Source organism: Nerophis ophidion, linkage group LG05 (assembly GCF_033978795.1).
Source record: "Nerophis ophidion isolate RoL-2023_Sa linkage group LG05, RoL_Noph_v1.0, whole genome shotgun sequence".
NCBI classification, from domain to species: domain Eukaryota; kingdom Metazoa; phylum Chordata; class Actinopteri; order Syngnathiformes; family Syngnathidae; genus Nerophis; species Nerophis ophidion.
Window position 1 is genome coordinate 66357193 of NC_084615.1, and position 11326 is coordinate 66368518.

The window sequence follows — 11326 nt, forward strand, 5'->3', positions numbered from 1 at the left end:
GCCCACTCACCACAAAAAATTCAAAATACACCCATTTACTGTAAATCCATTACAAAGCATGTTGGGAAAAATGTAAAACCCTATTCACACATATCCATGTTTAGCTGCTTGATATATATATTAAAGGAAGTTAGATAGAAGTTGAACTTTCACATACTCCTAATATCCAATTATATTAATTATATATGCATATGTTTATATAATATATACACAGTCTGTACATTATATATATATATATCTATCTAATATATATATATATATATATATATATATATATATATTTATTATTATTTATTTTTTTTCACATACTTTGCAGGACCCTGGGAATGCTGCAAGTCTACTGGTGAAAAGGAAACAAATATTTGCCTTGCTAACTGAAACATCCATCCATTTTCTACTGCTTATTCCCTTCGGGGTCGCAGGGGGGGCTGGAGCCTATCTCAGGTACAATCGGGCAGAAGGCTGAGTACACCCTGGACAAGTGGCCACCTCATCACATGGCCAACACAGACAGACAGACAACATTCACACTCACATTCACACACTAGAGCCCATATTTAGTGTTGCCAATCAACCTATCCCCAGGTGCATGTCATTGGAGGTGGGAGGAAACAGGAGTACCCGGAGGGAATCCACGCAGTCACGGGGAGAACATGCAAACTCCACACAGAAAGGTCCCGAGCCTGGGATTGAACTCAGGACTAATCAGGACCTTATTGTGAGTCAGACGCACTAAGCCCTCCACCACCGTGCTGCCCCACTGACACATCATGGGGTAAATATTATTTTTCCATCATTTTACATAGTGAGCAAGAATTCCCTGTTTGTTTTTGACTATCCCTTCTAAAAATGACAAAGGTTAACAGTGCAATGTACGGAAATAATATATTTCAACTTTCAGTATGAGAGCTCTCATTTGATAATATAATGTACAATATAACATATAAACATATAATATATAACGCACAAGACAACTGTACAGTTTTGTCGAGGGAAAAGGTCCAACGTATCCTACGTAATTACCAAAATCGGATCTCAAAGCATAGCGTGAAGATGAATTAAGAGACATATTCATATAAGGTTAGCAATGATTTGTCCCAAACAGATGTGCAGACATGACAGGAATCACCCTAATCTTCTGTTTGCCTGAAGAACGTTACTCACACTGATAGATTGGCCCTTGTGTGAGAGCATCTGTGCGCCCTTGTGCTGTTTACCTTGGGGATGAGCGTCGCTATAATCCAGAGTTGCGCTGCGGCAACACGAAAAAAGGGGTGAAGGGACGCTATTCAAATGGGAAAAACAAAAAAGTCATCCTCAAGAAAAAAGGAAGGGTGAAGGACGTGAGGTGACGATGATCTCAAGTCTAAAAGAGTCCTCACAAATCTGTCTAGGAAGTTTTCTAGGGGCCTGAAGTAACATATATACTTTTTGGCATAGGCTAGAAATCACAGCTAAAATGCTACTGAGTACAGACGGTCAGTGTATCTTTTGGTCACAGTGTTATGTTTTTTATTTAGTTTTAGTCATATTATAGTCATCTAAATTAATTTAGTTTTAGTCTAGTTTTAGAGGACTAAATTCCTCAACATTTTAGTCGACTAAAATTACGGTAAATTTTGTCGACTAAAATATAAAGTATAAAGGATAACTCATCTTTGAAGTTGTCTTGATACCACTTAAATTAAAGTTATTACAATTGCTGTACAATGTAATAAAACAACTCTGCAAAACTTAATTTCAATAAATCTGGATATGGTGCATCACATTTCAGAATCAACTAAGAGACTAATTAAAGCCTTAAATTTTTATCAGTTAATTTCCGAATGTGGATTCAAGAGAGTGTATTATAAAAATATTTGAGCAGACCGTCCGCCATTTTTTTAAGCAAAGGAGCTGGGTAGAGAATGGCAGGGTACAACTTATGCACTTGTGTAAAATGAAATCATACTCAGCACGTACACTTGTATTAAAATAGTTGTATTTATTTGACGGGAAATAATGGAAATGGGACATAAGCATGCATTTGACATTCAAACCCTAATATTAAGAATGTAATTAGAACTGCTACAATTCGGAATTACATTATAAAAAAATATGTATACATGAATAGTTGGCAATTTGGAGTACACAACATAGAAACACATGGCTGTCTTTCTTTATGTGTTAGCTTGATAAATGAGATACATGTTATTTTGGGTTGTCAAAATGCGCAATTAATAGCTGAACTGTGTGACGAAGATAACATTATAATGCACTGTACCGGTATCTTGTTTATTATATTGGTGGGTAAAATCATGGCACTGATGGTGTACTAAAAAAAGTAGTTTGTTTTTAAGTAAGTATTTTTTGGACATGATGTACGTAACCTTACTACTGCTCCACCTTATTTAATAGTAACAGTAAATCAGTAATAAGTCGGAGGAAATAAGTTGATTTATAAGTTAATTAATGTTACTGTGCAGCCCGGTAGCAAATGAGTCACCGTTACCGGTCCCCGGACTAGTGGTTGGGGACCACTGATTTACTCCACACCTGGCCCTCCTCCATGTACACCTGGTGTTGAGCTCACTCGTTTGTGATTGGCCATACTTCGGAGGACTCCCAAAGAGAGCTTCACATTTTCCGGTACAAGCATACTTGCCAACCCTCCCGGATTTTCCAGGAGACTCCCGAAATTCAGCGCCTCTCCCGAAAACCTCCAGAAATTCAGGCGGAATTTCCATGCGGACCTGAATGAGAACAGCCTGTTTTCACGTCCGCTTTCCCACAATATAAACAGCGTGTCTGCCCAGTGACGCTATAACTGTAGAATGATCGAGGGCAAGTTTCTTATATGGGTTTATTGTTAGGCAGTTTCATTAACGTCCTCCCAGCGCGGTAACAACACACAACAACAGCAGTCACGTTTTCATCTACCGTAAAGCAGTTTGTCTGCCGTAAACAACAATGTTGTGACACTCTTAAACGAGTAAGATGATGAGATACGCTTGTAAGTTCCAAACCGCAGCTGCGATTGGACCTGGATAGCCTCCGGGGAGAAGTAGTGGACTACCAAGTGCTTCCGCACGAAGCAAAGATTGACCGGTTTTGGTCCATGCTAGGGAGAGATGGAAGGTTCCAGACTCTAGTACATTTGATGAAAGCACTTTTGTGCGTGCCACACAGCAATGCATCATCAGAGAGGGTGTTCAGCATGGTTAGAAAAATAGTGACAGAGAATAGAACAAGAATGGACAATTCAACCCTTAACTCAACAATGAGTGTAAGTATGTGTGTGTATATGTGTGAACAAATGAACACTGAAATTCAAGTACTTCTTTCATGTATATATATATATATATTTAGCTCGAATTCACCGAAAGTCAAGTATTTCTTATACTGTATATATACACATATATATATATATATATATATATATATATATATATATATATATATATACATATATATATATATATATATATATATATATATATATATATATATATATATATATATATGTATGAAATACTTGACTGGTAAATTCTAGTTGTAAATATACTTCTCTCCTCTTAATCCCGCCACCCCCCAACCGCGCCCCCCACCCCCCAACCGCACCCCCCACCCCCCACCTCCCGAAATCGGAGGTCTCAAGGTTGGCAAGTATGGGTACAAGAGCTGAGAATAAACAATAAACTTTACAAAATGATTAGAATTCCAGTATTGAAATAAGTATTTTTGTGTCCAATTTGAACCTACTGGATCAAAACCGGAGGGAGTGACTGAACTGATTACCGGACTGTAATCGTAGACAATAGAGCAATGCTCAATTATATAACGGGAGAGAGAGAAGTTGGGAGAGTGGCCGTGCACAACCCGAGGGTCCCTGGTTCAATCCCCACCTAGTACCAACCTCGTCACGTCCGTTTTGTCCTGAGCAAGACACTTCACCCTTGCTCCTGATGGGTGCTGGTTAGCGCCTTGCATGGCAGCTCCCTCCATCAGTGTGCGAATGTGTGTCTGAATGGGTAAATGTGGAAGTAGTGTCAAAGCGCTTTGAGTACCTTGTAGGTAGAAAAGTGCTATACAAGTACAACCTATTTATCATTTATCATTTATATGATACTATCAAACAGGTGTGAGACATGAGGACAGCGGCGTGACATAAGGACAAGGTGAAAACTAATGAGTTGGCATGGTAACAAAGCAAGCAAGGAAGTGCAGGAACAGGAAATGAGTGTCCAAAGAAGATAACCGAACATGACCAAAACAAAACATGATCCCATATATGTGACATCCTCTAACCCAACTTTTCCTTCAGAGTGACAGAAAAAAATTGAAGAAGCATGCAGTCATTCCATAACATTTAAACAAGCCCAAAATCAGGCAACTACTTGACACATACTGTATTACTATTTAATGACAGCTTTGGCAATGACATCACATCAATAATTAATAGACGTTTACAAATTCACAAATCGTTTATTGATGTAATTTAGGTTCTGTCCTATGAAATAGGTTCAGCTAATGTATCCAGGGATATTTATAATGTATTACTTATTTAGCTTTGATGTGTGAAGCTTACTATTAAAGTGCCAAGAGAGGAAGGGGTTGGGGGCAGGGAGTGTAAAGTCAAAGGTCAATCCATTGAGTCATAACACAACATGGACGAATGAAAGAACCTGCTTCCTCTCTCTGCCAATCTTTCAGTGAGCTCTCTCAAGGCTTGCGGGGATTTCTTTAATCAGGGGGATCAGAGGGACTTACCAATGTCCACTACTCTACACAGTCCCATTGCATGTTTGCAGAAGGGAGCACGTAGGCCAATCCTTTGACATCGCTTTAGGCCAATTAAAGACATAATGCCTTTTGCAGATCACAGTAATGATGTTAAATATATGCAGTTCTTAAAGCCAGTACTACATATGTGATACTTTCCATAAATCACAAGGCCTTCTCTGCTGGCCTAACATAACCATTAATCATGATCATAATTAAAAGTACAATCATTTTTTTATTTACTTTCCCTAATTAAGTATTCACATTTTCTTCATGTCATACATGCATTTGGGCTCCAGTACTCTGGAATGCCCTCCCGGTAACAGTTCGAGATGCCACCTCAGTAGAAGCATTTAAGTCTCACCTTAAAACTCATTTGTATACTCTAGCCTTTAAATAGACTCCCTTTTTAGACCAGTTGATCTGCCGTTTCTTTTCTTTTTCTTCTATGTCCCACTCTCCCTTGTGGAGGGAGTCCGGTCCGATCCGGTGGCCATGTACTGCTTGCCTGTGTATCGGCTGGGGACATCTCTGCGATGCTGATACGCCTCCGCTTGGGATGGTTTCCTGCTGGCTCCGCTGTGAACGGGACTCTCGCTGCTGTGTTGGATCCGCTTTGGACTGGACTCTCGCGACTGTGTTGGATGCATTGTGGATTGAACTTTCACAGTATCATGTTAGACCCGCTCGACATCCATTGCTTTTCTCCTCTCTAAGGTTCTCATAGTCATCATTGTCACCGACGTCCCACTGGGTCATTATTGTCCCTGATGTCCCACTGGGTGTGAGTTTTCCTTGCCCTTATGTGGGCCTACCGAGGATGTCGTGGTGGTTTGTGCAGCCCTTTGAGACACTAGTGATTTAGGGCTATATAAGTAAACATTGATTGATTGATGATTGATATTATGCTCGTTCCAGTGCTGTTGTTTTTAGGTTAGAGTTTGTATCCAATCAGAATTCAGCAAGCTTATGTAAATCTGTAAATCTGTAAATCTGCCCAGGGCCTTCAGAATTAACAATACAGCAGTGCACGGGTACATATAGTTGATAGACAATCGCGATAGCCAATCAGATCACGAGTTGTTGTCAGTAAGCCCTTCTAGATGGCCTCACGTTGAACGTGACATCTACTCGCCCTGTGATTGGATACTCACCTGGACCGTTGGTGGATGAATTTGAGAACACATACAGTTGATAGACAGTTGCGATAGCCAATCAGATCACAAGATGTTGACAGTAGCCTATCTAAGTAGCCTGATGTTAACAAGACTGAGAGTGAGTATCCATTCAGAAGTATCAATTTAGTAGGAAGTGTTGCGCTCTGGCATTACTGGGCTAGCAAAGAAGGAGAACAAAACGTTGATTAGGTGGCAGATTCCATTTTCAAAAATGATATTTAAAGAGAAACTACATCTTGTGAGACGATGTCGGCAAACCCAGAAGCTCGCTCAGCTGTTCTAGCCATAAAATGGGGAAATGCCCACCATTTCCACTCGAATCACTTCCACGGCGTCGAATGGGTGCTAACAATTCTGGGTTCAAGTATTTTATTTTTTCACTTTGAATATTTTTTTTGCAATTCTTATTTTACAGTTCGACATAAGATATGTTTTATTTGCTGATGCGGGTCAATTGATTTTTATATGAGCCAGAAAATGCCCTGTTTTGTACACTGTAGAAGTGATTTAATGCCCAGTAGAGCGTGAATGTGTCCCTGTATAGTATTTTTCCAGTAATGGTCATGTAGTGACATAAATGATGGTATTTTGAGAGGTAATCATTGAAGTCCGACATCACTGAAGGTGTAGGTGGGAAATGCACAGCCCGCCACTGCACTTTAATATATGTTTTGGTATTGACCAGTAAAGTAACCAAAAAATATACTCAAGTAAGAAGAGTACTGTTATCCATCCATCCATTTTCTACCGCTTATTCCCACTTTTGAGTAATACTAATTTAGTAAACGTAAAAAGTAGTTTTCCAAATATTTGAATAAGAGTATTCAGTGAAAAACCCAAGTATGTGATACTTGCAATCCAACCGTAGTTGGCGTGACAGAGAGACTCTACTATGGCATGTACTACAAAATATGCACAGTTTAATGTCATTTATAACAGGGATAATTTTAGCAAATGCACAGACAAAACAAAAAAAAAAACTTACACAACTTATCACACTGTTTTCTATAGTTGGAAGTGATTTTTTGTAGTTGTAACATTGACATCGCACCTCTGACATCAAGCTGATTTTTTACATTAGCATGCATTGTTTTGTTTAGATTGGTCCTAATTTTACAATGCAGTATGCTGATATAGGCTCCTGTGCAAAAAGATTGAATAGGGCTATTACGGAAACAGGTGATTTGATTTTGCAGTGTGCACACATGCAACCGGGTCAGGTAGCATGTGCAAGAGGACCCTGCACCTAAATACAAGGGAATACTAAACCCAACAACCAAAGATGCAGGCACCACATTCAAATCAGGTCTCGCGGTGTCTGCCAATCTATCTCTGGACAAGTTGGTAGAGAAGGCCAGTAACGTGGTGGGGGTGGAGCTGGACTCTCTGGCGGTGGTGTCAGAGAGGAGAAGTCTAGCAAAACTCCTAGCCATTATGGACAACACCTCCCACCCACTACACTCGGACCTTGCGGTGAGAATGAACACGTTCAGTGGAAGGCTCAAACTCCCTAAATACAACACGGAACGACACAGGAGGTCTTTTACACTGACAGCCATCAGACTGTATAATGCATATGTTCCTTGACTGCACTTAAACGTGGAATATATGTAGAATATATTTATACTATTCATATATTATATATATAATATATGTGTGGAGAGACGCAGCCGACGGGTCGACAGCGGGCTGAGAGAGACGGTCCTGACCAAGATGGAGGCCAGGAGATGGGGCATGCGGCAGAGAGGAGAGGCGTGACGCACCCGGAGCGGCAATTTGAGTCAGGTGCGTACAACACACACCTGCTCACAATCTCTCAATCTGCTGCTAGACCATAAGAGAGGCGAAGGGGGCACGATTGCGAGAGGACGGAGGAGGAAACCACGGCAACGACACCAGCGACGAGAGACCAGAAAAAGACATGAGCCCCCGCGGAAGACGCAACACCCGGCCACCGAAAGGTGCGCTAAGACGAGCAGCCACTAAAAAGTGGCGCGCCCGATTGGGACACAAAGACGCCATTTATTGAAACAATAAATGTATGTCAACCCTGCTACGAGGTGTCGTGCATCGAAGGTCCTTGTAACTCACGTGGTGATGGCAGGAAGTCCGTCACAATACGTTATATATTATTTATTAATATTATTATTATTATTATTATTGTCTATTGTGAGCGAACTGTGGTGGTAAATTTCCCCCAGGGATCAATAAAGTACTTTCTATTTTATTCTATTCTTATGGCTGAATCAGATCATTCTCGGAATGCCTGTCACATGGCAATTAAAAGTAAAAGATCCTGTTTTGGCCTTAAGGATCCGATTATTTGTTACAAATAGGCCCCATTTTGTATAGTACGTACATTTTTTTTCCTCATCTGCTTTAAAGCAAATAAGTCCACAGTTAAGTCACCGGTTATTATTTGTAATTGTATTTATTATTTCATTTTGTTCTTACTATGGCAAAGACACAACCTTTATTTTACATGTATTCATTGCAATCTCATGTTTTGTTTTTTGTTTTTTACATCAACCACACATTTTAACAGGCATGGATCTCTCTCTATATTCACTATATAATCTATGAAACCTCTGCCTTTATAGAGAGCACATTTTACAGTGAGAGCGAGTAATCCATTTTATGAAGAAAGGTCCTTTACAAGGGTTAGTGTGGTGCCATAGAGAAATCATGTGAGCTTTTATCTGCTTGAGCTGATACATGCAGTCATCTAGCCATGCATACAAGGACACACACATACACACAATAATATCCAGAGGACTCTTGCTGGCTAAACATGGCCTCTATACTGCTTACACACATCGAGATGGAAATAAATCCTTCCAATTCTTCCATGGACTTTCTAATACTATATATTTTTGTATTTTATGTGTTACATTATATTATCGGTTTTGATGCGAACAATATTGTTAAGATTTTAATTGTTATTTTTATTGATGTGTCACCAGTCAGGTCAGATAGTGGAGCTTCAAGTTGAGACCAAACCAGGTGAAGCTGTCATGACCTGTAGTAACAGATCATGTATTGTTTTGAGTTTGTGGGTATTTTTCTGCGTTCTGTTTAGCGCATGTATTTTGGTTCATCTTCCTATTCGGTTCATCATGCAACAGCTTTATTTTGTCTCCAACTGCACCTGTTCTAAGTTGATGATTTAGTTGATTTAAATTCAGCTGGTGCTATACTCATTGTTGGAAATTTGTTTTTTATTGTCTGTTCATCTGTTTTGGCCCTGGGATGAGGTGGTGACTTGCCCAGTGTGTACCCCACCTTCCACCTGAATGCAGCTGAGATAGGCTCCAGCACCCCCCCGCGACCCCAAAAGGAACAAGCGGTAGGAAATGGATGGATGATGCTTTTGTGTTTAGTCTGTTTATGCTATTCCTGAGTGGTAAACTGCCTGCATTTTGTTAGTTTACGTTGTAGGTTGTTTAACTTTTGGACTAAATTGCCTTTCACGTGCTTCAGTGCTGCACTTATCGTTGGTTTTTGGCCGTTTGCATATTGGGATCATGACAAACATCATTATTGTGCGACCCAAGCCTCACAGAAGCAGCATTCAGGTTTTGGGCGGATTTTCATGAAACTTTGATGAATTATCCGAAATGGGATAATGAACAACTGATTAAATGTTGGGCCTGATCCGGTTAATTTTTACTATGTTACCTTACATTTCTCTATGTTTGTGTGTATATGTTTGTGTATGGAGATGGTGGCCCTGCAGAGACAAAGACAGTGGATGACTGAAAATAGTTTTTACCCCGTTTGTTTCATTTTTTTGATTGAATGAACATTTTATTAGTAGATTGCACAGTTCAGTACATATTCCATACAATTGACCACTAAACGGTAACACCCCAATAAGTTTTTCAACTTGTTTAAGTCGGGGTCCACGTAAATCAATTTATGGTACAAAAATATACTATCAGGGCTATTCTGCTGTAGATAATTCAAAATTTTAAGGGTGGATTTTCATCCAACTTTCAGGAAATGTCCGAAATGAGAAACGGAACAAGTGGTTGCATTTTGGTGCCGGATAATTTCTACAGCATTACCTTCCGTTTACATTACAAATTTCAACTTCTGTGTTTGCGGCCCCCACTCCACTCACCGAGACAAAAATAAGAAAGAGGCTTATTTATTTCCGTATTCCGAGCTTGACAAGTTATGGGCACATTTTAAATAAACGTTCAAATATTAGAAATAATATAAAGAGTGACTGACTACATTTTGGGGTGGTACAGATCGTTGTCTGGTTTCAGGAATGTTTTACTATTGGAAGTTAGGGCCTGGTAGATGTCTGAACTCTCAAAAGTTTTCTAGTTTCAGTTCTGTACTTTCTTTTTAACGGTTATTTCTTCAGAAAAGAAGGTATATGTTGAACTTTTAATCATGTAAAGCACATTGAACTACTTTACACAGTGTATGAAATGTGCTATGCCTTTCCTGTGTTAAATATTTTGGGTGGACAATAAGCTGGACTGGACTGTTAACACGGACCACCAGTACAAGAAAGGACAGAGCAGGCTGTACTTCCTCAGGAGACTGCACTCCTTCAACATTTGTAGAAAACTCCTGTGGATGTACTACCAGTCTGTGGTTGCCAGTGTTCTGTTCTACATGGTAGTGTGCTGGGGGGGCAGTACATCTAAAAAGGACAGCTCCAGACTTGAGAAACTGATCAGGCGGGCCGGTTTTACAATCGGAATTAAACTGAGAAATTCCTTGTGTAATGTTTTATTTTCAAATGACGGTGGCAGAGAAGAGGACTGTTGACAAACTAGTGAGCATCCTGGATGATGCCAGTCACCCTCTGCATAGTGTTATCAGTACCCAGAGGAGCCTGTTTAGTGCTAGGCTGCTTCATCCCAAGTGCAGGACTAATAGATTCAAAAACTCCTTTGTCCCACACGCCATTAGACTGTACAACTCCTCTCTGGGGCGGGGGGCGGGGGGTACTAGGATGACAGGGGATGCAAAACAATAACAGTGCAATACGTTTTCATAACATGGTCACTACTGCCTACTTTCTCTTGTTAAATTCGTATTTCACTGTTATATTTTTATTCCCATTGTTGCTTTTTATTTTTTATTCTTATTGTAATAATTCCCTATTTTGTTTCCATTTAAACCCCCATTATTTACCATCCATCCATCCATCATCTTCCGCTTATCCGAGGTCGGGTCGCGGGGGCAGCAGCCTAAGCAGGGAAGCCCAGACTTCCCTATCTCCAGCCACTTCGTCTAGCTCTTCCCGGGGGATCCCGAGGCGTTCCCAGGCCAGCCGGGAGACATAGTCTTTCCAACGGTTCCTGGGTCTTCCCCGTGGCCTCCTACCAGCTGGACGTGCCCTAAACACATCCCTAGGGAGGCGT